Here is a 24,793-nt window from a genome sequence, read left to right as displayed (position 1 = left end):
CGACATTCTGTTGTGAAGTGAAACAGAAGAACAGTGCAGAAATTACTCAGTACAGTTGATGACAGTCTTGCCAGACAAGGGATACAAGTAGACAAGGAGAAGTTACAATATTGCCAAGAGGGGGTCTTGTATATTGGACAGTTGATATCCCAAAAATGGCAGGAAGGTGACCCCTGAAAGATAAAAAACCTCAGCCAAAGACAGTGAGGGAAAAGCAACAATATTTGGGCCTGTGCAACTACTGCAGGGCGTGGGTCTTTGACTACAGTACATATGTCAGACTCCTGGTAAAAGGACTGAAGGAGGCTCAGAGAGATGACAGCAGTGTAGTTTGGGCAGGTGAGATGATCTGGGCATTCAACTAATTTAAAGAGGCAATTTGCACAGCACCCGGTTTGGGGATCCCTGATTACGAGTGCAGAATTGTCTTTGCTTTCACACTCGAATGGGGTGGTAATGACCGCAGTGCAACACAGAAGATGACCCTGGGAGTCAAACCATTTGCCTATTACAGTGGCATCCTAGACCCAGTGATGAGAGGCCCTTATCCCAGTGTCACGATGGGCTGTGAAGTGACACTATATGTGGAACATGCCCTGTTTGCCATTCTTGAGAAACCCAAAAGCACATTGACCGCACAAAGAGCATCAAGGTATGAAGTAATCATTTCAAATCCAGCGATCATGATAGTGAAATGTAGAGTAGGGAATGTAGCAATGTTTATAGCAGAGTCAGTATAAGAGGGAGACCATGTGCATGATTGCACCAAGTACAGTGAACATTATGACGATATACCCCATGTTAGAGAAAATGCCCTCGGGGGGGGGGGTGCTCTTCATTGACGGATCATCAACAATTCATCAAAGGCACACTGGGACCGCTGTGGTCAAATTAAAACTGAACAGCAACTTTGAAGTAGTGGCAAGTGCAAGACTGACTTTACACTTTTCAGCACAAGTGACAGAATTGGTAGCGCTATTGAAGCCCTTGAAACGCAGACTCTGCACAGATAAATAATAATACGTGATATTAGCACATGACTCAGGTGGGGAAGGGGGTCATCCAATGAGAGATGCTACGTGTGTTCCCTCATTCCCTAGTCCATGGGTGTCTCCAGAACGAACATTGGTAGCCACAGGATTGCCAGAACATTTGGCACACTGCCTGACATATCTTGCGACCTGAGTGGCAAGAGGGCAGTTTCAAGGTAGGGAGGTCTCAATGCTTTGGGTGACAAAGGAAGATTCTCCACGGGTGGATCATTTCTTTAAAGCAGTATCCACCACAAGCAATGCGAATCAAAATCATGAAATAATACAATATAAATTATCAGGTCTGAGAAGAGGGGAAGTGATAACTGAACAGCACCAATTCTTAAACTGTAATGATAAAGGGGAAAGGAAATCCCTGTGCGTCGGGACTGGGTGGTCAACTTCACATAAAAGGCCAGATATGTACGCAAGAAGGATGGGTCAATGGATGAATCGCCAATAAGGCAGAAGTGCTCACTGAACAGCCATGAGTGGTTGTCCGCAAAATAAATTCCGAATGTCATAAGGACTGGGGTTAAGATAAAGGGATGCTAACGTGTGTGGAAGACGAAGCCGGCCCATTTATTTAGTTTATTTATTTATTGTTTGCTTGCTAGGCACTTATACAATAAGAAAACACTGTTTCAAATCGCCCACAGGGCAGAAAGGGAGGAAGAGTGGGAAATACATTACAACATTAAAACACAATATTTAAGAGCTGGAGGGGAGGGAGACAAACCTACTATGCCTCGTGAGTATTCAGAATGTACAAGTGCAGAAAGTAAGAGGGAAGAGGGGGTACGTGCAGGGGAGTCCGAGCCCGTAGGTGAACCATGTACGAAGTGCTAGGAATGAAGAGTGCTACACAACCTGAACCACAGGAGGTGTAAGTGCGAGTCTCCAGAAAAGAGAGTGTGCAGATGAAAAATGCTGTGGATAGACAGGAGCTGGGAAGTATTGCTGTGGGAACTCAAGGCCCCAAAGATGCATAAGGGCCAAGGCCACCGATTTAGCAACTGTGGGATTAGCAGAGGAGAGAAGGAGGGTAGGAGGAAAAGAGGAAGACTTAAGGACCTTACGGAATTTGATAAGATCCTGCACCAGGCGAAGGGGAAGAGGAAGGCTATTCCAAAGGATGGAGCCCACAGAGGAAAGTGAGGGACCCCCTGCCCTCTGTTTAGCAAAACTCTTTACACATAAAGAGTTGGTGCCAGAGGAGCAAAGTGGTCTAGAGGGAGAGTATTTAGTAAGATAAAGTTTAAGATAGTGTGGTCTCGGGCCCAGACTGCCTTGTGGATGATGCAGAGGGATTTGAATTTAATCTGTGCAGCAACCGAGAGCCAGTGAAGACTTTTTAGTGCAGGAGAGATGCAGTCCCTGGGCTTAAGGCCAAGGGTGAGTCTTGCTGCCCTATTCTGGGTAAGCTGGAGGGGACGCAGAGTGGAAGAAGGAAGATTCAGGAGGAGGCTGTTACAGTAGTCAAGTCTATAGAGAACCAGAACTTGAGTCACATTGAGCCTCTGAGGGAAAGTGAGAAAAGGTAGAATTCCTTTGCGAGGGAAGAGCTGATAGTTGGACTTCTTGGCAATGTCCTGAGTGTGAGGCAAGAAGGAAAGAGAGGAGTGGAAGACGACTCCAAGGTTTCTGTCTTCAGTTGAAGGTGCAGGGGGAGAGCCCAAGGAGGAAGGCCAGAGTGAAGCGAAGAAGGAGGGAGCATGGGTCTTAATGGGGAGGATCTCATTTTTACAGGCGTTGAGGCAGAGATCATTGGAGGTGCACCAGGACTGGATGCAGATAGGCAGTCGGGGGTGATGGAGGGTGCAAGAGGGTCAGCAGGGAGTCTGAAGAAGAGCTGTGTGTTGTCTGCATACACCAGAAGTTGGAGGAAAAAGAGGAGATGTGGTGTGTAAGCAGAGCAAGGTAGAGGTTAAAGAGCCAGAGGGAGAGTATGGAGCCCTGGGGGACACCATAGGTGGAGATGGAAGTAGGAGAGGAGAAGGGGCCCAGGATGACTTGGGAAGAGCGGTTAGTGAGGAAAGAGAACTGCCAATCCAGTGCCCGTTCCACGATACAAAGTGTATTGTGGAGCCTTTGTATGAGGATGGAGTGGTTAACTGTGTCAAATGCAGAGGAGAGATCGAGAAGAATAAGGCCAGCTGGTGAGTTGGAGTCCAGATATGCAAGCAGTTCTTCATGGGTGTTCAGAAGAGCAGTTGCTGTACCTTCCGATGCTCAGAATCCAGATTGATGGGCGTGGAGGCCTCCAACAAGTTCATATACTCCCGTTACATATACTCCCTGTAGAAAATATGTGTCACTGTGTATAGGAAATGCGGGTGCAGTAAAAGTAGGAGAAAACAAGGGGTGTAAGATAATTTATGATTACCCCGTAATGAAAGTGGAAAAAGTTGTATTAATGGACTACTATTGAGCCTGTGGGTCAAGAGCCTAGATGAAATTGCCTCCTAACTGGGGAGGCTTCTGTTCCTTAGAAATGTTGGGCACACCCATTCTGGTCATACCCCAAAGCAACATACACATTGCAGAGTTTGCTAAAATAGATACACATATGAGTCATACGAGTTCTCTTACACTCAAATGCCTTGAGAGAAAGCTGTTCCTCAGCAGAATCAAATAAAGGTTATTATGACATACCAGATGGGCACAAGTTATTCAGCATGACAAAAATGGTTCTTTCAGCCATATTTCTTCCTGGGTTTACAGGCAGCAGCAAATGGAAAATGGCTGTACATTATAAGATGGGAGCTTTTGCAAATGATTAACTCATGGTGAAGGACTTTAATGCCATAAGAGAGGAGTTGGGGGCAATACGACTCATGACCCTCCAAAACAGGTATGTCGACGATCTGATAACAGCCATTGAGGGTGGCGTGTGAGCGAAAATTGGCCCGTCTTGCTGCACATACAATCCAACCAACGATGTGGAAAAGGCCATTACATTGTTAACAGATCTCCACACTAAAATGGTAGAGGAGGTGGGAGATAACTTAAGCAATGACTGGCTTTCGTATCTCTTCTCCTGGATGCCCTCCAAGCTGGCTAATGCATTCACAATACTGATAGCCATACTAGTGTTAGTGCTATTTGGTTTCTGCACCCTAAGAATAGTCATAGGTCAGTGCAAGAAGACAGCTATACAGGTGGTAGGGATGAAGATAGTCATAGACGTGGACACAAGAGTGTGCAAATCACACAAACCGCTGATCTACCTCATGTAAATTTGAAAGAAAGTCCTATTGTCCCTTCAGGAACAACATTGTGTTTACTCTGTGACCCTCATAAATATGTGGATGTTGGGTATTCTGCAAGCCAGATTGGGAGTGCTGCTATATGACCTGGAGTGTGGATGAACACAAAAAGAATTCAGGTGACTTGGTGACTTGATGGTGGTGATGGAGATATGGACCCCCAAGATACCGTACTGGAGAGAGGGAGCTCTGAGAGGTGTGGTCAAGGACTCAACCAGAGGGGGAAATGTTGAAAGGCAGATGAATTCGAGTTTTGGTGATGTACAGGTGGAGGTTGCTTAGTGCAGAGTCAGAGGTAGAATCTGAGGTAAGGGGTAAGGGGGGATGAAGGTGGAAGCGAAGGCAGCAGCTGATACTCATTTCATCGGGCGGTTTTCGGGAGTGCTTTTTGAGGGGCGATCGGAGGGCCAAAGGGCATAGGTGGGAGGAGAGGGGTAACTAGTGCGGGGGAGAGAGATCAGAGTGTATGAGGGCATCCAGAGTATGTCCAGCTGAATCGGTATGCCCAGAATGGAGATTGAAGAGGGCAAGAGACGTGCAGAGCTCAGTGAAGAGAGGGGAGTCCAGTTGAATGTTGAACTCACCCAGGAGGTGGCGGTTGGAAGTGGATGAAAGCAAGGAGGAACAGAAATCAACCCATTCAGAGAGGAACAGGGTAGTGGCACGCACCTGGAGGCCGGTAAATGGTGGCAATGGTCAGGTTGGAGATGGGAGAGATAACCAACATGCAAAGCAGGTTTTCAAAGGAAGAGTAGAGCTGGGTGGGTCGGATGGAAGCAGGAACCCACTCAGGGAAGATTAAGGCAACCCCTGCACCAGTCCGGTGAGTTTGAGGCTTGGAGATGACCTTTAAGCCTTCAGGGAGTCCAAAGCAGTGACTGAGCTGGCAATTGAACCGTCTCTCGGTAAGAGCAAGAATGTCGAGGTCAATGTCTTGAAGAAGAAGACAGATGTCGGTGGAGTGTTTGTTGGCTGAATGGGTGCTAAGAGTCACCAGATGGAGGAAGTCTCTGCCTTTGAAGGTTTTCTGAGGTGGGGTTCAGGGGTGTCGGACACAGGTCAGAGGAGGGAGAGAGGGAGTAGTAGGGGGAGATGCAGGTAAAGGGAAGACGTTAAGGAGAGAAAGCAAGATGTGTTCAAAGAGGAGGTTGGGTTGTGGGCCCTGAACCAGGATAGTGCCAGTGGGATGGACATTAACGAAGCAACAAGAAGATGAGAAGCCGGCCAAGGGAACTTCTCACTTGGTGCCACCTTTAATGGTAGAGGATGTAGAAGGAGAGAGGGCAGATGAGATGGGGGTCCATAGATCTGGAGAGGGGACAGAGAAGAGAATATCAGTGAAACCCTCTCTGGAGGAAGTAATGACATAGGTGTCTGCGACAGGAAGTCCAGGGTTTGCACTCAAGATATCTTTTTTGTGCTTTTTCCTACCGGACTTCGTGAGAGAGGGGGGATAGGTGATAGTGTAACAGTTAGAGAAGATAGGTGAGATGGAGACAGCCATAGGGGAGGCAGATGCTAGTCAAGGAATGAAAGACGAGTGGCTGCACAGCACAGTTCTAGCTAAACTCACAAGGTGGCATATTAGGAATAGTCACAAAGGCATAAATGCAATCCAGAAGGAATAGGATTTCCAAAGACAAGACAAGAGGTGCACAGATGTAAAGTACACACAACCTAAATTCGATTTTGGTTAAAGGAGGCACAAATGAAGTGAGAGGAGATGTAAATTAGTTGTGGGAAGTAAGGCAGAGAACATATGCACAGTGAGAGGTCCAGAAAGATTGGAGGAGGGAGCAATGGAGGTGTTCAGCCATCACTCACATTTAAGCACTGCAGGGAACATGGATGCTCAAGGATCAAGTCTGGAGGCCAAGACATAGTTTGTGGAGTGTCCCTCCTCGGCCCGGACAGGGCCTTAGCTGTGCGTGTTTGCAGGAGGGGCCGCCTTCGCCTGCCAGCACCCCTCATTGGCTGTTTGTAGAAAGAGGCAGCCAATCCCAATGGGGTCAGCCATCTTGGAGGTGCTTTGCAATACAAAGGTTGATGCTGGTCAAATTTTGAAATGATCCCAAGGAACGTTTAAACCTTCTGAAATTGCCTCATAATGAAAGCACCATCCTTATGGCCGGTAACAAATACTCTGATGTAATTTAAAGTGTGATGCACGCTCGGCCCAAACACATGATAAAATTGCTGTTATTATTTTTAAAAGCAAGCAACTAAGACCCACCGGGCCTACCTTCTCAAAGTCCTGCTGCTTAGCACTGCTCCTGCAGCTCTTCCGATGTTGGTGGAGGGCGTGGACTATGAATGGTTGATCGCAGATTGCCCTACTTTATTGAACTGATAATAAAGTAGTACTTTGCCACATTTGTTGTGTCTGTCCAGTTATTTGGGTCCAAGATTATTTGTTTTGGTAATTTCATTCTGTGCATAGACATGCCCAATGGTGCTCCTACACAAGGCTGATTCATGAGTGCAAGTGTGTGATGCTTGATCTGCTTTGGTTGTTGTGGGGTTAGACAGGCTGTTTTATGAGTGTGAGTGTGTGATACATGATCCTCTGTGGTTGCTGTGAGGTTGGACTGGCTGTTTCATGAGTGTGAGTGTGTGATAAATGATCCTCTGTGGTTTCTGTGAGGTTAGACAAGCTGTTTCATGAGTGTGAGTGTGTGATAAATGATCTTCTGTGGTTGCTGTGAGATTAGACTGGCTGTTTCAGGAGTGTGAGTGTGTGATACATGATCCTCTGTGATTGCTGTGAGGTTGGACTGGCTGTTTCATGAGTGCAAGTGTGTGATAAATGATCCTCTGTGGTTTCTGTGAGGTTAGACTGGCTGTTTCATGAGTGTGAGTGTGTGATAAATGATCCTCTGTAGTTGCTGGGGGGGGTAGACAAGCTGTTTCATGAGTGTGAGTGTGTGATACATGATCCTCTGTGGTTTCTGTGAGGTTAGACAAGCTGTTTCATGAGTGTGAGTGTGTGATAAATGATCTTGTGTGGTTGCTGTGAGATTAGCCTGGCTGTTTCATGAGTGTGAGTGTGTGATACATGATCCTCTGTGATTGCTGTGAGGTTGGACTGGCTGTTTCATGAGTGCAAGTGTGTGATAAATGATCCTCTGTGGTTTCTGTGAGGTTAGACTGGCTGTTTCATGAGTGTGAGTGTGTGATAAATGATCCTCTGTAGTTGCTGGGGGGGGTAGACAAGCTGTTTCATGAGTGTGAGTGTGTGATACATGATCCTCTGTGGTTTCTGTGAGTTTAGACGAGCTGTTTCATGAGTGTGAGTGTGTGATACATGATCCTCTGTGGTTGCTGTGAGGTTGGACTGGCTGTTTCATGACTGCAAGTGTGTGATAAATGATCCTCTGTGGTTTCTGTGAGGTTAGACTGGCTGTTTCATGAGTGTGAGTGTGTGATAAATGATCCTCTGTAGTTGCTGGGGGGTAGACAAGCTGTTTCATGAGTGTGAGTGTGTGATACATGATCCTCTGTGGTTGCTGTGAGGTTAGACAAGCTGTTTCATGAGTGTGAGTGTGTGATACATGATCCTCTGTGGTTGCTGTGAGGTTAGACAAGTTGTTTCATGAGTGTGAGTGTGTGATAAATGATCCTCTGTGATTGCTGTGAGGTTAGACTGGCTGTTTCATGAGTGTGAGTGTGTGATACATGATCCTCTGTAGTTGCTGGGGGGTTAGACAAGCTGTTTCATGAGTGTGAGTGTGTGATAAATGATCCTCTGTGGTTTCTGTGAGGTTAGATTGGCTGTTTCATGAATGCAAGTGTGTGATTAATGATCCTCTGTGGTTGTTGTGGGGTTAGACAGGCTGTTTCATGAGTGTGGGGGTGTGATAAATGATCCTCTGTAGTTGCTGGGGGGTTAGACAAGCTGTTTCATGAGTGTGAGTGTGTGATAAATGATCCTCTGTGGTTTCTGTGAGGTTAGATTGGCTGTTTCATGAATGCAAGTGTGTGATAAATGATCCTCTGTGGTTGTTGTGAGGTTAGACTGGCTGTTTCATGAGTGTGAGTGTGTGATAAATGATCCTCTGTGTTTCTGTGAGGTTAGACTGGCTATTTCATGAGTGCCGGTGTTTGATAAATGATCCTCCGTGGTTACTGTTACTCGCTTCAAACTACAAAGATCTGGAGGGAACAGCTTTCCAGTTCTGGCTGCGAAACTATGGAACTCACTTCCCAACCCTCTTAGAGCTGAACCCTCGTTCCTAGCTTTCAAGACCAAGGTGAAAGCCTGGCTGTCCACACTCGACCTACCCGTAAACTAACTGGCATGGTAGTCGTTAACTGTATACCCTGTATAACTGTATAAAGATTAATATGTATATACGTACAAACTGTATTATGGCTGACTTTGCTCAAATAGACAATTGCCATTGCCTATGTATATATGTATTGTTATTCAAAATGTAATATAACCGCTTGGATTGTATGTATATCTCTACGTATGTATAACTTGTAAGATTGCTTGTATGCCTGTGTAACCTGTAAGATTCAGCGCCCAGCTGCCCCAGGGCTCAGCCGCGCTTTACAAATAAATAAAATACAAATACAAAATACAAATACTGTGAGGGTAGAGTGGCTGTTTCATGAGTGTGAGTGTGTTGTAAATGATCCTCTGTGGTTGCTGTGAGGTTAGACTGGCTGTTTCATGGGTGTGAGTGTCAGGGATGAAATTTCACTGAAATGCTAGGGGTAGCGGAACTGACATCACACGACTCTTGACCTCTGATGACATTATAGGACGTAATGTCATGTGACCCCACCCTGAAGTGACATCAGGGGAAGCGATGGAACCTTTCTCCTCTTGACAAAACAGGAAGTGGCATCACTTAGCATTGTTCCTAAGTACACTACGATACATATGGTTATGATATCACTGTAATGTGATATACATTTCATAAAAGAATGGATCACCATATGTATCATTAATATCAGTGTGTATAGCCCATATTCCCAAATGACTGTGAATGTAAGCAGACGTCCAAGGCCAAATGATAATGATGTGTTATCATATAGCACTTACGCTTAAGTGCTTTATATAGAACAGATATATACCCAATTTCACCCAACCTCTGTTGGTACTCATTTATGAACCCACGAAGGATAAAAAGGCTGAGTTGACCTTGCTGGGATTTGAACCTGCAACCTGCTAATCAGACACACATTGCAGCAGTGAGCGCTGAACCATGGAGCTATCTTACCGGCTATAGTCAAATGAGCAATTACATGTCTGAATGTTCTCAAAGTCAGAAAGCAAATTACACTATGTAGTGAGTACCATTAAACTGGTAACAAATTTAACAGCAGGCCAGTTCATCTGCAGCTCCGGTGCAAAGTTGGTCACATGTCAAGCCTGCGTGGATCTACTTTTCAGGCTTCTGGGGGTGGCCTCACACGGCATCCCGCACTTGTTACCTCATAGATGCAAACATCCTGAACATCATGCCAGCGGGACAGAAAAGATAGACACATTACAAGGAAGCATTAATTGTGGCACAATGAAATCAGGGGTTGCTATGTGCTATGGTCAAACATTTCTACACTGTACACAAGCTTTTAGGCACAAGGATTTTGTCAAGTGACCGGGGACACCGAGATGAAATGTCCTGTGATGATCGTAACAGAGACAACGGCAGAAAAAAAATGCTATAACTGCAACTTGCGAAAAGCAAAATACATAGTCCGAAATGGATGCCTATTCTGCTTAAACTGCTGTTTGTTAGCTTTTGTCTGCATTGTGAATTTGAGGTGTGCCTGAAATAAACATGTAATGAGTCAAGCAATTATGGTAAAGATTTCCAGAAAGACAAATTATTTGTTATTCCGATTGCTTCTTATTCAGGGTCACGGCTCCAAGTGGTACAGTTGTGGAAGTCCCTGTTTTTTTAAGAGGCCTGAGCAAGAAAGCCCGCCTCTCCGGAGACAAAGAGACACATGGTGCTGGCACCAGCCCAGGATATTCCTACTTTTAGGGGTAGCAAGGGATACCTCAGGGGTCGCAGGGGCGACCCCTAAATGCCGTCCCAGGTGAGTGGGTGATGCCTGCTCCTGTGTGATGTCTGGTCCTGTGTGATGCCTGCTCCTGTGTGATGTCTGTGGCGTTAGACGGGATGTTTCATGAAGGTGACGAAGGGTGAGCGCAGCGAGTGGAGGAGGCACCCCGATAACCGGGGCAGGGGCCTTCCTCCTTTTCGCGCTCTTGCCCCTCCCCCCCCCATCAGGGGAGGAGAGAGGAGGGCGAAAGAGCAGAGGAAAGGGCGCCAAGAGCCCCGGAAAGCCCGCGAAGGGCAACAAAGAAAGAGGGCGGGGCTTGGCGCTTAAGTACAGCGGGCGCCCGGCTTGGGAGCACTTGCAGCTCTTCCAGCAGCCGGGCGCCCGCCAAGAAAGGAGGACTTCGTTTGGATTTCGCGGAATCGACTTCGTTTGGACTGCGTTTCGTTGTGGCAGAGCGGCGTTCATCGTGCGGACGGCATCCGGAGGCAGGTGCGACGGAGAGCGAAGGTCCCGAGGCAGGTTTCTACCGGGACTGCAACTCTTGGCGAGGAAGCGGCGACGCGGACGAAGAGGGGAGCGGTCGACATCCAGTGGCGCTGTCGACGGTGAAAGAAGGTCCGGAAGCAGGCGGGGCCATCCAGCGAGCGGCGAGGCAGCAGGGAGCTACACGCTCGCAGCCGGCAAGAGGCGAGGGACGTTGCCGGCAAAAGAGGAGCCAGTCAGCTGAGCGGCTCACGGCGGCGGAATCGGTAGCTGGAAGCGGCCATACCCAGGTTGGGTAGCAGCCCGTTTCGAGCGCTGAGGACCCGTGGTGCAAGTGATAAGAGCTTGCTCTTGCAAGGCAGGCGATCGGAGTTCTAATCCCGCAGCAGGGAGACATTCTGGTTGTACGGCTTTCGGCTGGAAATAATTTTAAGCAGTCACGAGCTGAGAGACCCGTGGCGCAAGTGATAAGTGCTTGGTCTTGCAATACAGGCAACCTGAGTTCTAATCCCACAATAGGTGTGTCATTCTTGTTTGGGGAGTAACGAGCTATTTCAAGGCAACAGCAAGAGAAAGGACACCAATTTAAGCAGAATTTTCGCTGGGCTACAAGGGCTGTGAAGGAAAGCGGGAGACACATAGAACATTGTTTGCAAGGACGGTGCTTAAAGAAAATGATGCAGATGCAAGGAAAAAGCCAAGAGGACCAGCAGAAAGAGGACCTGGAGGCATTTTTGATGATGGCAAGAAGGGCAGGGGACAAATACGGCGCCAACTGGATGCAGTTAATGGCAGCACAGGTGGGAGCCGAGGTTGCGGGGCGCAATCAGAGGTCGGAGTCACCACTCTTGTTCCCACCTACACCCATCGAGGAGGCATGGGTGGAAGTGCACTCGCAGGAAGGGAAAGAGCTGGACATCGAGGAGCTCGAGGAGGAGGAGGAGCCGGTCGCCAAAAGGAAAAGAGTGATGACCAAGAAAGCGAGGGACAGCCAGCAGCAAGCGGCGGCAGCACAGAAACGAAAAACCAACCCCAAGGGAAAGGGGAGGGCGCAGGAGGTTGAGGCCATTCCGGCACCTGTCCCTGCTGAGGCTCCAAGACCAGTGGGAGGTCCTCGCAGCACACCTGTAGCCACACCGGCGGTAGCAGCGGAGGTGCCGACCACCTTGGAGATGGTGAAAGGTATGTTCAAGGAATGTATGGAAGCTTGGGTGACGGGGGCAAATTGTCAGTTGCCTGTTAATAAGAATACTTTGAACATGGTGGGTAAAGGAATGCAAGGGGATAGTGGGATCACGGAGCAACTTGGCTCGGGGGCAAGTCAGCCAGTGGCAGGCGCAGGACAGCCAGTAATGGGAGGGAACCCGGTGCAGATGGCGACGCAGGGGGCAAACACCATCTACACGCCACAAATTGGGGGGACACCTTGGTGGGGGGCACAGGCTCCTTCACAGGTACATGGGCAGGAGCTGGCCAGTAATAACACAATATACGGGAGGCCCATGCCGGGGTTTGCACCGGCCAGAGTGGCGATCAATGCATTGGCATGGCATATCCCGCTGGCATACAAAGAGCGGGTATGGAGGAAGGAGTTCATGGACATTATGGAATTGTTGGGGATGGTCCCCGCGGGGCAAGGCTTCAGCGAACCCACTGAGAGGGAAAGGGAGAAGAAGGAGAGGGAGAGGCCAAAGATAGAGCTCAACATACATACCTGGTTGAGGGCGTTCAGGGTTTATGCCACTATTATGTTAGAAAAATTCCCACAAGATGGCGTGGCATTGATGGCTTACGAGCAGTATATTCACGAGCAATACTTGAAGCATGGGGGGGATACATGGAGCAACTACGATAAAGGTTTTAGACTCAAAATGCAGGTATGGCCAGCAATGACCTGGGATGAAGTGGATGTGGGGGGGTGCATAGACACGAAAACGGTCCCAGACAGGCCGGTAGATGAGAGCGTGGCAAGCGAAAGACCAGCCCAGGGCAGGGGCAGGGGGTCCTACTCAAAAGGGAGGGGGTCCTTTCGTGGGAACTCCTCTTGGAACAGCCGGCCCAATTACCAAGGGGAGTTGCCAGAATGTTGGTTGTTTGCAGAAGGGAGGTGCTCCTATGGTAATGCGTGCAGGTTCAAACACTCAAAGGCTGCAAGCACAGGGAGGCACAGCCCCGCCAGCCGAGAGGGTAAGGCAAGGGGCAACGCAAAAGGCAAGGAGAAAAGCAAGCATGATTGAAACACAGCTGCCAACGCCAATACGTTTACAGGCCATGATGCCTTTCCTGAATACATATAGTGACAAGGGTGATGCAAAATTGTTAGGGAGGGTTTCAGGTGGGGTTTTAAGATTCCTTTCCAGGGACAGATAGGACTTAAGGAGGCATGTAATTTGAAATCTGCGCTAGCAATGCCTGAAGTCTTGACACAGAAAGTGGGGAAAGAGGTACAGTGGGGGAGGGTGGCTGGCCCCTTTCGCACACCTCCACTGGAAAACCTGGTAGTGTCCCCGTTGGGCTTGGTACCTAAAAAGGAGAAAGGGCAGTTCAGACTTATACAGCACTTGTCCTTCCCCGAAGGGGAGTCAGTGACCGATGGCATCTCGGTGGAGGAATGCAGGGTTCACTACGCAGCATTTGAAGATGCAGTGGATTTGGTGAAGGCGGCGGGGGTGGGGGCCCTCATGGGGAAGGCGGACATTGAGTCAGCTTTCCGGTTGCTACCAATTCACAAGGACAGCCACCATTTACTGGGGTTCAAGGTGTTACAGGATTACTTCTACGACAAATGTTTACCGATGGGGTGTGCAATTTCATGTGCGTATTTTGAAAGGTTTAGCAGATTCTTCGAATTTGCAGTAAGGCAAAGAAGCAAGGTTGGGGGGATGGTGCATTACCTTGATGATTTCATGTTTGTTGGGGGCAAAGGGACACATGATTGCCAGAACCTTATGGCGGTATTTCAGGGGTTGATGGGAGAATTCGGTGTACCTCTGGCTGGGGAAAAAACGATGGGTCCGGTAACATCACTGGTGTTTTTGGGGATTGAAATTGATTCTGTAGCAGGGGTGTGCAGGCTTCCGGGAGACAAGGTACTGAAGTTGAAGGAAGTAATTACGGGATTGTTGGGCAAAGAGAAAGCCACTTTGAAAGAACTCCAGTCCTTAGCGGGCAGCTTAAATTTTGCAGGCAAAGTGATCCCTCCAGGTAAAGCATTCGCTAGAAGCATAGAGTTGAAAACAGTGGGCTTGAAGCACGTGCGCCTAGGGAAAGAGGTTAAGAAGGACCTGGAAATGTGGAATACCTTTCTGGATCATTTTAACGGGGTATTGGTGTGGAAGGAACCCCTGGGGAAGGGAGATGGACCGAACCTGGTTACCGATTCGTCAGGGGCCCTAGGTTTTGGGGCCATCTTGGGCTCAAGGTGGTGCGGGCAGGCTTGGCCGGCGGAATGGCGGTCCAGGGGGATCGCCAGGGACATCACGGTACTGGAGTTGTTCCCGATAGTGGTGGCATTCAAGCTCTGGCCAGGGCAGATGCAAGACAAGAAGGTGCTAGTTTGGTCGGACAACCTAGCGGTGGTTCAGATTATCAACCAGGGAACGAGCAAGAATGGTAGGGCACTGGGGCTGCTCAGGGAATTGACGAAGTGCTTGCTGCAACTGAATGCAGAAGTCAGGGTACGTCATATACCTGGGGTTAAGAATGTGGCCGCTGATTCTCTTTCTCGTTTGCAGTGGGGAAGGTTCCGGGAAAACCATCCAGAGGCGAGCGCAAGGATGACACCCTTCCAGTCACAGTGGTGGGGATTGGTTGGGGAGATCTGAGCGCACTGATCGACACGGCTCTCGCACCAGGCACTATGCGGAGATACAAGGCATGCTGGGAACGATTCAGGGCCTTTCAGAGCAATATACTGCCCGAGAGCGAAGAGGGCTGGCCTGTGCGCGCCTTTGTGGGATGGTCCTGGAGCCAAGGACGGTCAAGGGCGTGGGTGGCGTATCACCTGGCGGCGATTGCTCAATTCTACAAATTAAGGGGCATGCCTGACCCCACGAGGGAGCATTACATTGTCATGGCAATGAAAGGTTGGGCCAAACAGGTGTTGGCGAAGCCCGACGAGAGACGGCCCATAGATGTGGGAAAGTTGCACAAATTGTTCAGGAGCTTGGGGGTGGTGTGCAGGGACGAGTACGAAAAAAGATTGTTCTCAGCAGCCTTCTCTCTCGCATTTTTTGGGGCGTTAAGGGTAAGCGAGCTGGTGCCTGCCAACAAGAAGGGTAAAGGTTTGAGTTTCTTGAGGTGCTGTGATTTAAGGGTACAGGGGGAGCGGTTATGCATATATCTGAGGAGGTCCAAGACCGATCAGACGGGGAAAGGCAGAATGATCACATTGGGGAGGGTGCAAGACAGTCCGGTCTGCCCAGTAGGATGCGTGAACAGGTATCTGAGTCACAGGTGCCACACAGGAGACGAGGCCCCTTTTCTGGTGCACAACGACGGTACAGCGCTAAGCCTGTTTCAGTTTAAAAGGGTGTTGGACAGGACACTGGGGGAGGCGGGGTTCTCAAGAGGGGTTTTTGGGACACACTCCTTTAGGATTGGGGCTGCCACAACTGCGGCTGGGATGGGCCTGGGAGCAGAGACAATCAAGCAGATTGGGGGCTGGAAGTAAGGTTGTTTTAAGCGGTATGTCAGGCCTGAGAAAATGCAAGACTAACAGTTCCTCCCTCCTGTTTCCTCGCAGTAGCACCAAGGCGGGGAAGGCGGCGGTCCGCCTGGGTGGTGGGCCATTCGTTTGTGTCAAGGGCCAAGGGAAGCTGGTCAGCCAAACAGGAGGTGTTGACCGCCGGGGAGTACCGGGTGCAGTGGCACGGAGTGCCGGGCATGAAATGGGCACAGCTGCGAGGGCACATACGCAGTCTCCTGAGGAGCCATCGGAGGCCTGACGTATTGGTGGTACACCTCGGCGGCAATGATTTGGCCGAGTTGGGGAGGGGGATCTTGCTCAGGGAAATGATGTCGTCATTGCAGGAACTAGCGGCTGAATTGGGGGACACGGAAATCGTATGGTCTGAAATCATCTCGAGGCGCGAATGGAGGGGCGCCGAGAGTCAGGCAGCCGTGGAAAACTCAAGGAGGAAGTTGAACTGGGCCATGGCTAAGTTCTGCAAAGGGAGAGGCCTCCAACACATCAGACATGGTTTGATCAATCTAAAAAACACGGAGTACTACTTGAAAGACGGTGTGCATTTGTCGGAGCAGGGAATGGATTTGTTTTTCTGGAACATCTGCACAAAACTACTGGAGTTATAAGCTAGGAAAGGGGGGAGCCACGGTGGGCGATAACCCACCTTTGGCGTGGCGGGTTGTGGCAACCTAGGATAAGACAAAGACTCCGAATGCTAAACCGGAAGGGGCTTCGCCCATTCTAGACAGTGCCTCCTGGGAGCCTAAACGTCGGGGGTGTCTGGCGGTAGCAATTGGGGCTCAACTTCCCCCCAACAAACGGCGCTCTCCCAGTCCGCAAAGACCTGCAGGGGCAGGCGGTTTCTCAGACTCGAAGGCCTTGGGGGAGTTATGCCTGCAATCAGTATGGAGGTAAAGGGGGAAGCAGGACGAGGAGCAGTCGCCACACCTATTGGAACGAAAGTTTAATACCTGTTTGCAGTGGTTGTATATGTAAAAAATAAATCTGCGGCCTTGTTATGCCAAACAAAGAAAATGTCTCATGCAGCACCTTACTGGAGGGAAAACGAAAGGGGCTGACAAATTGAGTAATGTTGGAAACAAACGGCATAACTATTGGACAAATGCCCAGGTTATGAGTGTGTGTATGTGATGGCAGCTGTGGGGGGTCAGATTTACCCAAGGTGCTCTGGCTCGTAGAAATAAACGCAACCTTGGCTGCCACCAATAGACGTGACCAGAAGGTTATTCACAATTATAATTGTTCTTTATTTTTTTTTATCACCGACATGTTTAGCCCTGATTTAAACTCCTTGGCGAGGAGTGTTTTGGAACGTTTCCAGATTGAAGGCATGCTGTTCCCCCCAAAATACCGATGTACTTGTACGTTTACAGACATCAGACCACCCCCCCCCCCCACATCCCCCCTCAGAATGTGACAGAAGCCTCAATACGCGGCTCTCTGAGAGCTCTCGGCCATTGTACAGCGGCAGGGCCTCCCCTGCCCTTTCCACCACCCCCGAGAATCTGCTTCCCCAACCTGCCCGCCCACCCTTATCCCCCCTCCTACTCCTCTTGCTTGTGTCTTCCCACCCCTCTGCACAGTAGCCTGTTGCTTTCTAGATAAAACTGCTCTACAACACATGTCAGGGGTATTTATAGAGCGCCATTTCGCCGGCTGGGAGACATCTTGGCGCTGTTAACAGATGCCTCTGGTTACCCAATCATCTGAATCCCAGGATCCAAGCCTGCGTTCCGAGCAACATGCCGGCTGCTTCCCCTGTCGCACCATCTTCGCCCACCCCATCCCTCTCCATCCCCACTTACCGGATGCTCAGCAGCGGCGGCAGCCGCCGCCGGTGCCGATCCATCTTCCTGGTGGCCGCCATTGGAAATGGAAGAGGGGCTTCGCTCTGAGCCCCATCTTCTAGCTCCGTGGTGGCCATCTTGAGTACGATTTTTCTATGAATGAACAGGAGGAACAAAAAACATGGCAATCAGCAGCCAGGATCTGGGGTGCTAGCAGTAATAGTCTCTCCCATTCCACGGGCAGGAACGGGAGGAACTGCACCGAGACCCTCGTGGAACTCGGGCCCTGGGCCGGTACCACCCACTCCAGCCCGTGGAACGGGTGATTATTGCTGAAAGAGTAGAGCTAGGGAAAAATGGCAAATGAAAACACAAAGCGTATAGGTGCTGTGTGGTTATTTACCCATCCATTGGCTGCCCATGGCCAGGCTAATCGCCATTTCCACCCACTTCCTGCCCCTCCCTGCCCCAAACACATCCTGATGGGATCTCTTAGAGATGGATTTTTTCAAGGCTGTCTTCTGAGCGTTCATTCCTTCATTGGAGCTTTAAACAGAAACAGGTGTAATAAGAACAGGTCTGCATTCAGCCACTCAGATTAATAGCACTATGCGTGTCCTTCTCTCAAGTCCTGCTTAAAAACATGCATTGGAAAAGCCAGTGGTTTTGGTTTGTGTGTAAGTATTAGGCCTACACCAAAGCCCAAACTGTTGGCAATGCCAGTGCTTGTTCTGAAATGGGCATGGCCAGCTTTTGTTTGGTCCTGTGTGTGGTGGTAGGGGTGCACTCTAGGGCTGAGGTCCTGCCTCCTACCTGTTACAGCAGCATGGGGCCTGGGACCTACCTACCTGCAATGCTGCCAACCTAAATACTGTCCCTCCTGAGCCCTCCACTCAGCTACCTCCCACCTTCTGCGAGCGAGCCGCTTCTCCAAGCAGAGATTTGGAGGGAGATCCTGATCCTCAGCAGGTGCCTTCCTCTGGAACAGCCTACCTGTTGCCCCCCCATCTTGAGCCTGATCTTCTTAGGTTCAGGAAACCCCTCAAGACCTTCCTCTTCTCCTCTTCCTTCTCTCTCCCTCTACCCTGCTAACCTAACTTGCTGCTCTTTCCCTCTCTCCCTCCTCTTCCTTACAACTTGCTGACTGGCTGCCTGGTCTACCTCAGAGTCTCACTAGTCCCCGGCACCCTCACAAGTCCTCTCTCACACTTTCCTCAGGGCCCTGAACCCCAACCAACCTCACGGCACTTGCATTTGGCAGAAATCTGTGCAGTTCCCTTAGGGACCAGTGCAAAATGCTAAAGACTACAGGTGGTGCAGTAAACCCAATTGGTAGCAGTCTGTACCACCCAGATTTACCTGGTAGCTGTGGCTGAGCAGCCAGACTTCTCTCAAGAAGAGTTAGACAGTATATAGAGTATACAAGATAAATTGACTCCAACATTATAAGATTTCTCATTCCCTCATAAGTGTTCACCTTGTAACCCTTAATCCATCCCTCTAAGTTTTTCAAACGTTCACTCACCCAGGTAGCCCAAGGGTACCATCATTCTTTTTGAGGGTCCTAAACCTCTTAAGGTACTGGGAAGGGGTCTTCCCAAATCTAGATACTAAAGCTAGCTTCACACATTCATAATCCTTCTCATCCTCCTCCCCCCAACTCCATTACCACATCAGTTGCAACCGGGGGGGGGGGGGCCTAAAGAACAACCAGGAAAGTAACTAATTTCCTGTAATGTTCTGGAGCCCATGATTATACTCAAACATAGACAACCAATCCAACACATCCAACTTAGGCTCATACATACCCACAAGCTCTTTAGGCATCCGGGGTCATTTGGGACTGGAACTCCTAGAGGATCCGGAGAAAGAAGCATTTTCAACAGACAATTTCTTCATCGCTAGCTCATGCTTGAGCTCCATTTCCCTGAGCCTTAGTTCTCGGTGCCTTTGTTCTGTTTGAGCATTAAGTCTGTTAAACTCCAATTCAAGTTTCATTTTCTCTAGTTGAAGACATTGAGGACTAATTGTGGGACCTGGCAAAGGTCCAGTAGGCACAGCTGGTAGAGCAGGTAGAGGCCTAGGGGGGACAACTACATCATCCTCACCCTCCTCTTCTGGCTCTGACTGCAGATTATCAATACTAGCATCAGTATCAATATCATTACTGTTATCTACATTTTCTGGGAGAGTAGGCTCCTCTGAACCACCATCCAGACAGACTTTGGTTTGCTAACAACCTTTCTATTAGCTCCATTTTCTTGCCTTTAGTCAGGAGATTCTTATGCTTACAGAGAACTCTTAAACAATCAGCAGTTTTTGTAGCAAGGGACTCTTGACTATAACTTTCCATAGTTGACAGGTTAGAAAATAAACTTTTTAGTGCTAAGCTTTGTGGTTAGTTGCACTAAGGTATCTATAAGCACACTAAAATGTATACTCAATACAAATCCCACCGCTGTACACCAGTGTTAGGCAGAAACCTGTGCAGTTCCCTTAGGGACCACTGCAAAAGGCTTAAGACTACAGGTGTTGCAGTAAACCCAATTGGTAGCAGTCTGCACCACCCAGATTTACCTGGTAGCTGTGGCTGAGCAGCCAGACTTCTCTCAAGAAGAGTTAGACAGTATATAGAGTATACAAGATAGGTACCAAAATACAGTAGCACAAGCAAACACTGACCAGAGCTTGGGTATAAAAGTATATCATTATTTATTTAAAAACACACCTTGTAATATACACTAACACTAATATGGCAAGCAAGTTCAAAACACAGTCACTATTAATATATATATACATCCCTGATCACTTATTGAACAAGTCTTAGTTAAAACACCATTTATTTTCAGACAGAGGTGAGCGCTTAACCTAAGATGGGACATTAAAAAGTTAATTAAAAAGGGAGGGAAAAAGGCAGAATTAGGAACATTCACCATACCAACACTTTAGGAGAACCAGAGCAAGTCAGAAAAGGCAGAGTCTACTGAGGAGCAAGAAAGTCATAGGCCAGGCCCACTCTTGAAGAGAGCAAAGCGAATGTGTCCAAGATCACACAGTTGAATAGTACTTTTTAAGAGTTGTTGCAAAGAGTTCAAAAAGGGTTGGCTCAAGTTAGGAAAAGTTAGTTGGTCCCAGGTCACCCCAGGATAGAAAGTCAAGGATTTACGGGACACCTTGAACAGTCTGTTGCAAGGGAGACCAGGCGGGACTCAGTACCTGAAATGGTGAGAAAGCTCCAGCGGGGGCAGTTGTTCCTGGCAGCGGGTGCAAGTTGGTGCGTCGTCCAGGGGAAGAGGAGATCTCGACGTGGAGGAAAGCTGGAGGTCGTTGCACTGCCAGGGAAGAAACCAGCCGCGGAGTTTCTCGGTTAAAAGGTACTACCCTTTTATTCACGGTAGTGGTGAAGCGTGGCTATCCGGCCGCCGGGGTGCTTGGCACGGGCAATTCGACCACGGGGCGATCCAAGAAGGCGAAAAAGAGGGCGATCTGGATATCCCCACTAGCTCAGAGGAAGAAGACTCTCCGGGATGAAGATCTTCTCTGTCGTTGGGAAGTGGTGAGACGGTTCAGCAGGGCTCCACCGGTGGTGTCATCGTTGCAGGTCGGCTCAGCTTCTCCCTCTTCGGATTCTTTGGTCCTGTGGCGACTTCTGAAGTTCCAGTCCCCAAAGCCCTGCTTTTATGCAGAAAACCCCCATTCATCAGTCCTAGCTGTCACTCAAACATGCTAAGTGGTGAGCCGGGCGGCTCACCACTGGGTCAATCACACAAGAGTGCAACTTGAGTTGCCGAGGCAACTCAGTCCAGGGTGCCTAAACCTCCCTCCCACACATCCTGTAGACCCGGACAGAGTGGCACCACTTTTGGAGGCTTCTGTGCAGAAGCCCGCCAAAAGTGGAACAAAGGGCTCGACTTGGGTTGGAGTTACAGAGGCGAACACAAACGCCATTTTAAAACCGAGTCCTGGCAAAAAGACCCAACCAGGGAATAAATATTAAATAAATAACCCGGCGGTATCTTTAACATTGAACCAAAAAGTGGTGCGTTTAAAATGAAATGGGAAAATCCCATAGGAAATATTCTGGGGGAATATTTCGCGTGGTAACCACTGCCACCAGCCAGAAACTTGATGAGGGCAGACTACACAGTGCCCCCTCAAAAAACAGACCCAGGGGCAATCTAATTACCCCTACCAGTACTTCCACAATATGATGGTTGGTACTGGTTCTGTTCACAATTTAAGACTAGTAAAGCCAATGGTGACTTTACATGCCCTGGGAGACAGTAGTCAGTCCCAGGGTATGGAGTCTATGTTTGGGGGTCACTATGACACCCCTGTGCTACTGCACTGAGGGTGCTGTGTAACACACTTACCAAAAACCACATGAAACCCTATGGAGTAAAAGACCCCATAGCCCATAAAACACATTACAAAGTCAAAGGATATCTCAAATCATGTCTAAGAGTGGGAGAAAAAAGAGTCTCACTCTTAGCAGGAGAAAAAAATAACCCCCAAAAAATCCAGCAAAGCTGCTGGGGGACTCACTAGGTTTGGGAAATTAGCCTTAACAGAGAATTTTCCCTAACAACTTGGGAAACAACCCATGAGAGTTGCTCTCTCTGCACTTACCCCAGTCTCCACATAATGGGTGCACTTGGGCTGAACCCCTCCTCCCCTGTGACCGTCTCTGCACTTGCACGGTCTGGATGTACGTGTCTGAAGATCGTCTGTTTCTCCGCTGTCCCCGCCCACAACTGCGGAATCGCTGTCAGGCCTATTTGTGGAGTCTCAACTGTTAAATGTATTTTATGCACTTACTCTGCCTATGGAAAATTATCAGGGTTCTGAGCAATTGTTGTTTTACCCCATGTTTCCCACCCTCCTTGAGCGCTTTGAAACACTCACTGTGTATAGGCGCTATAGAAATGAACAATACCATACCAGAGTGCCAGGCGTGACCCGTGGGGCCATGCCGCCCTGCAGGGCAGGGCTTCGGTTCTCATCCCTGTCAGGTCCCCAGAGTACCTGCCACCCTTTACCCAGGCCTCTCTGCTCCGCACTGTGTGGCCCCGGGAGGACGTTATGGTGGGGCACATGGTCGCCGAGGAGACACGCCGAGGCTCCGCAGCTGCCAGTGCATTGGAGGGCAGTCAGTGCACTGGCCAGGTTGCCACGGCAACGTGGAGTGCATTTTCTACATTTCCTCCGAGTCATGATTCTGTTTGCTTTTGGCCTGCGTGTATTCAGTGTGCGCGGCGCAGAGCCCTCTGGAGCAGGGTGTGTGTTCACACGATGGGCACGACAGATGGCATGACAGATGGAGTGCCACCTACACCGTGACATCATTATGCAGATTTCAGTAGCTAGTGAGACAGCAGTGCCATACGGGGGACATGGCTGTCCCTGGAACAGGCGCCGAGGACATACCCTCCCCAAAGTGCTGCGGTGGGCGGAGCCTACAGTGAAGCCTCCTGGGAACTCAGGCCGAGCGTGGACGTCCTTGGCACTTAAGGTTTCCTCATATCCAAGCCCAAGAGGGGGTGCACAGCTCAAGCGTGACATGTTCAACTTGGGATACACCCACGAGACGTAATAGTGATATCAAATATTACAGCGCATAGAAGCGGATCCGGCCGAAGCGCTACAGAAATCACCAACACATCAGCAGTATCAGGATATGTGAAAGGGGGCCCCTCGGGCATAACATTGTGGCCTCTTATAGAAGGCCATGTCCCCCTGTCACACTGTCTAGCGCATAGAAGACTGCAGGAGTCCCGGCCTTCAAACCTCCAGTGCCGCGGTGCCCCGCTCCCCACCTAGCCTGAGACTGGGCGATCTGCCCGACCCCCCCCCCCCCCCGTTGCCTTATTGGCCCATGGCTGCACATTGAAAGAGAGATGCAAACATGTTATTCTCGCAGCCACACCCTCAGGCTGTCCGAATGAGTATGTATTCTTCATGGCTACAAACGCGTTAATGTTCGGGGGACGTTTGAAAAATGAAACCAGCACGAGGTCCAGTGTGCATTACGGACCAGGATTCAGCCCTATTATCACAGACATATGTGCCAGGTGTGAATAGCTGTGGGCATTCTTATGCTCCCAGAATGATCTTTGATTGCATTCGATGCAGCCAGGAACCCTCTTTGGTGCTATTTGTTCCTTTCCCCATAAGAGTATGGAGAAGGAGTACAGTGGAAGTGTACCAGACTGTCCACCTTGTAATAATAAGCTTAAACAGAACATATTGTACATGGGTAAACCAGGCTACTATAACGTAGGGCATTATTTTGACTACAACACACCCTGCAGGTGATCTTTGAAAAATTGTAAAAAAACAGCCTGTTTAACATGTTAGTACAATTAAGCAATTCTCTTTTAAGTAGCTTAATTTGCTGAGAGCACAAACTATTTTGTCACTCAACATGTCATGCCTTCTTGTAAAGGGTGATGCTCAGATTAATATCAATGACCTGTTCTTCTCTGACCACCAAGATAATCTTCACTGTTGGGTTTTGGCCACTTGTTGTTTGTTAGTGCTATCCACCCCACACATTTGCTACAGTATGCAGCAACGCTAATACCTGCCATCTTAAAGAAAATAAGAAAATCAGTGGTACAACCTTCCGCCTGGTCCTCTGGTCCCCTGGCACCCTACTGCCCTGGTCCCCTGCTCCTCTGGTGCCCCAGTCCTCTTTCCCCCTGGTCCTCTGGTTCCCTGGTCCTCTGGCCCCCTGGTCCCCTGCTCCCCTGGTCCTCTGGCTCCTGGTCCTCTGGTTCCCTGGTCCCCTGCTCCTCTGGTCGCCTGCTCCTCTGGCCCCCTGGTCCTCTGGCCCCCTGGTCCCCTGTTCCCCTGTGTTAGGCAGAAACCTGTGCAGTTCCCTTGGGGAACACTGCAAAAGATTTAAGACTACAGGTAGAGCAGTAAACCCCTTTGGTAGCAGTCTGTACCACCCAGATTTACCTGGTAGCTGTGGCTGAGCAGTCAGACTTCTCTCAAGAAGAGTTAGGCAGTATGTAAAGTATACACAATATGTACCAAAACACAATAGCACAAGCAAACACTGACCAGAGCTTGGTTTCAAAAGTATATAGTTATTTATTTAAAATACACATAAGTTAAAAACACTCTAGCAAAAATATAGTAAAAGCACTTCAACACAGTTATACTGAAAGTAAATTCAATCCTTTCTCCTATCTAGACAACTCTAGGTTAACACCACTTAATTAAAACAGAGGTGAGTGCTTAACGTTAGATGACACTCTAGTAGTTTCCAAGAAAGGGAGAGAAAAAGCAGAAATAGGTTAGACACACCACTCTAAGGTCCAGAACACTTGCAATAGGCTTAAAGAAGAATAAAGTCACAGGTGAGCAAAAGTCACTAGGCAGGGCCCACTCTTAGAGTAGCCGGAGCGAAAATGTGCCCAAGATCACACTGTTAGTTAGAGATTCAAAGTCTTGCAAAGAGTCAAAAAGAGTTTAGAGTGGCTCAGA

The sequence above is a fragment of the Ambystoma mexicanum genome, chromosome 7p, assembly GCF_040938575.1.
Source record: "Ambystoma mexicanum isolate Mex_15411 chromosome 7p, UKY_AmexF1_1, whole genome shotgun sequence".
NCBI classification, from domain to species: domain Eukaryota; kingdom Metazoa; phylum Chordata; class Amphibia; order Caudata; family Ambystomatidae; genus Ambystoma; species Ambystoma mexicanum.
Note: the sequence above shows the minus strand (reverse complement) of the source record.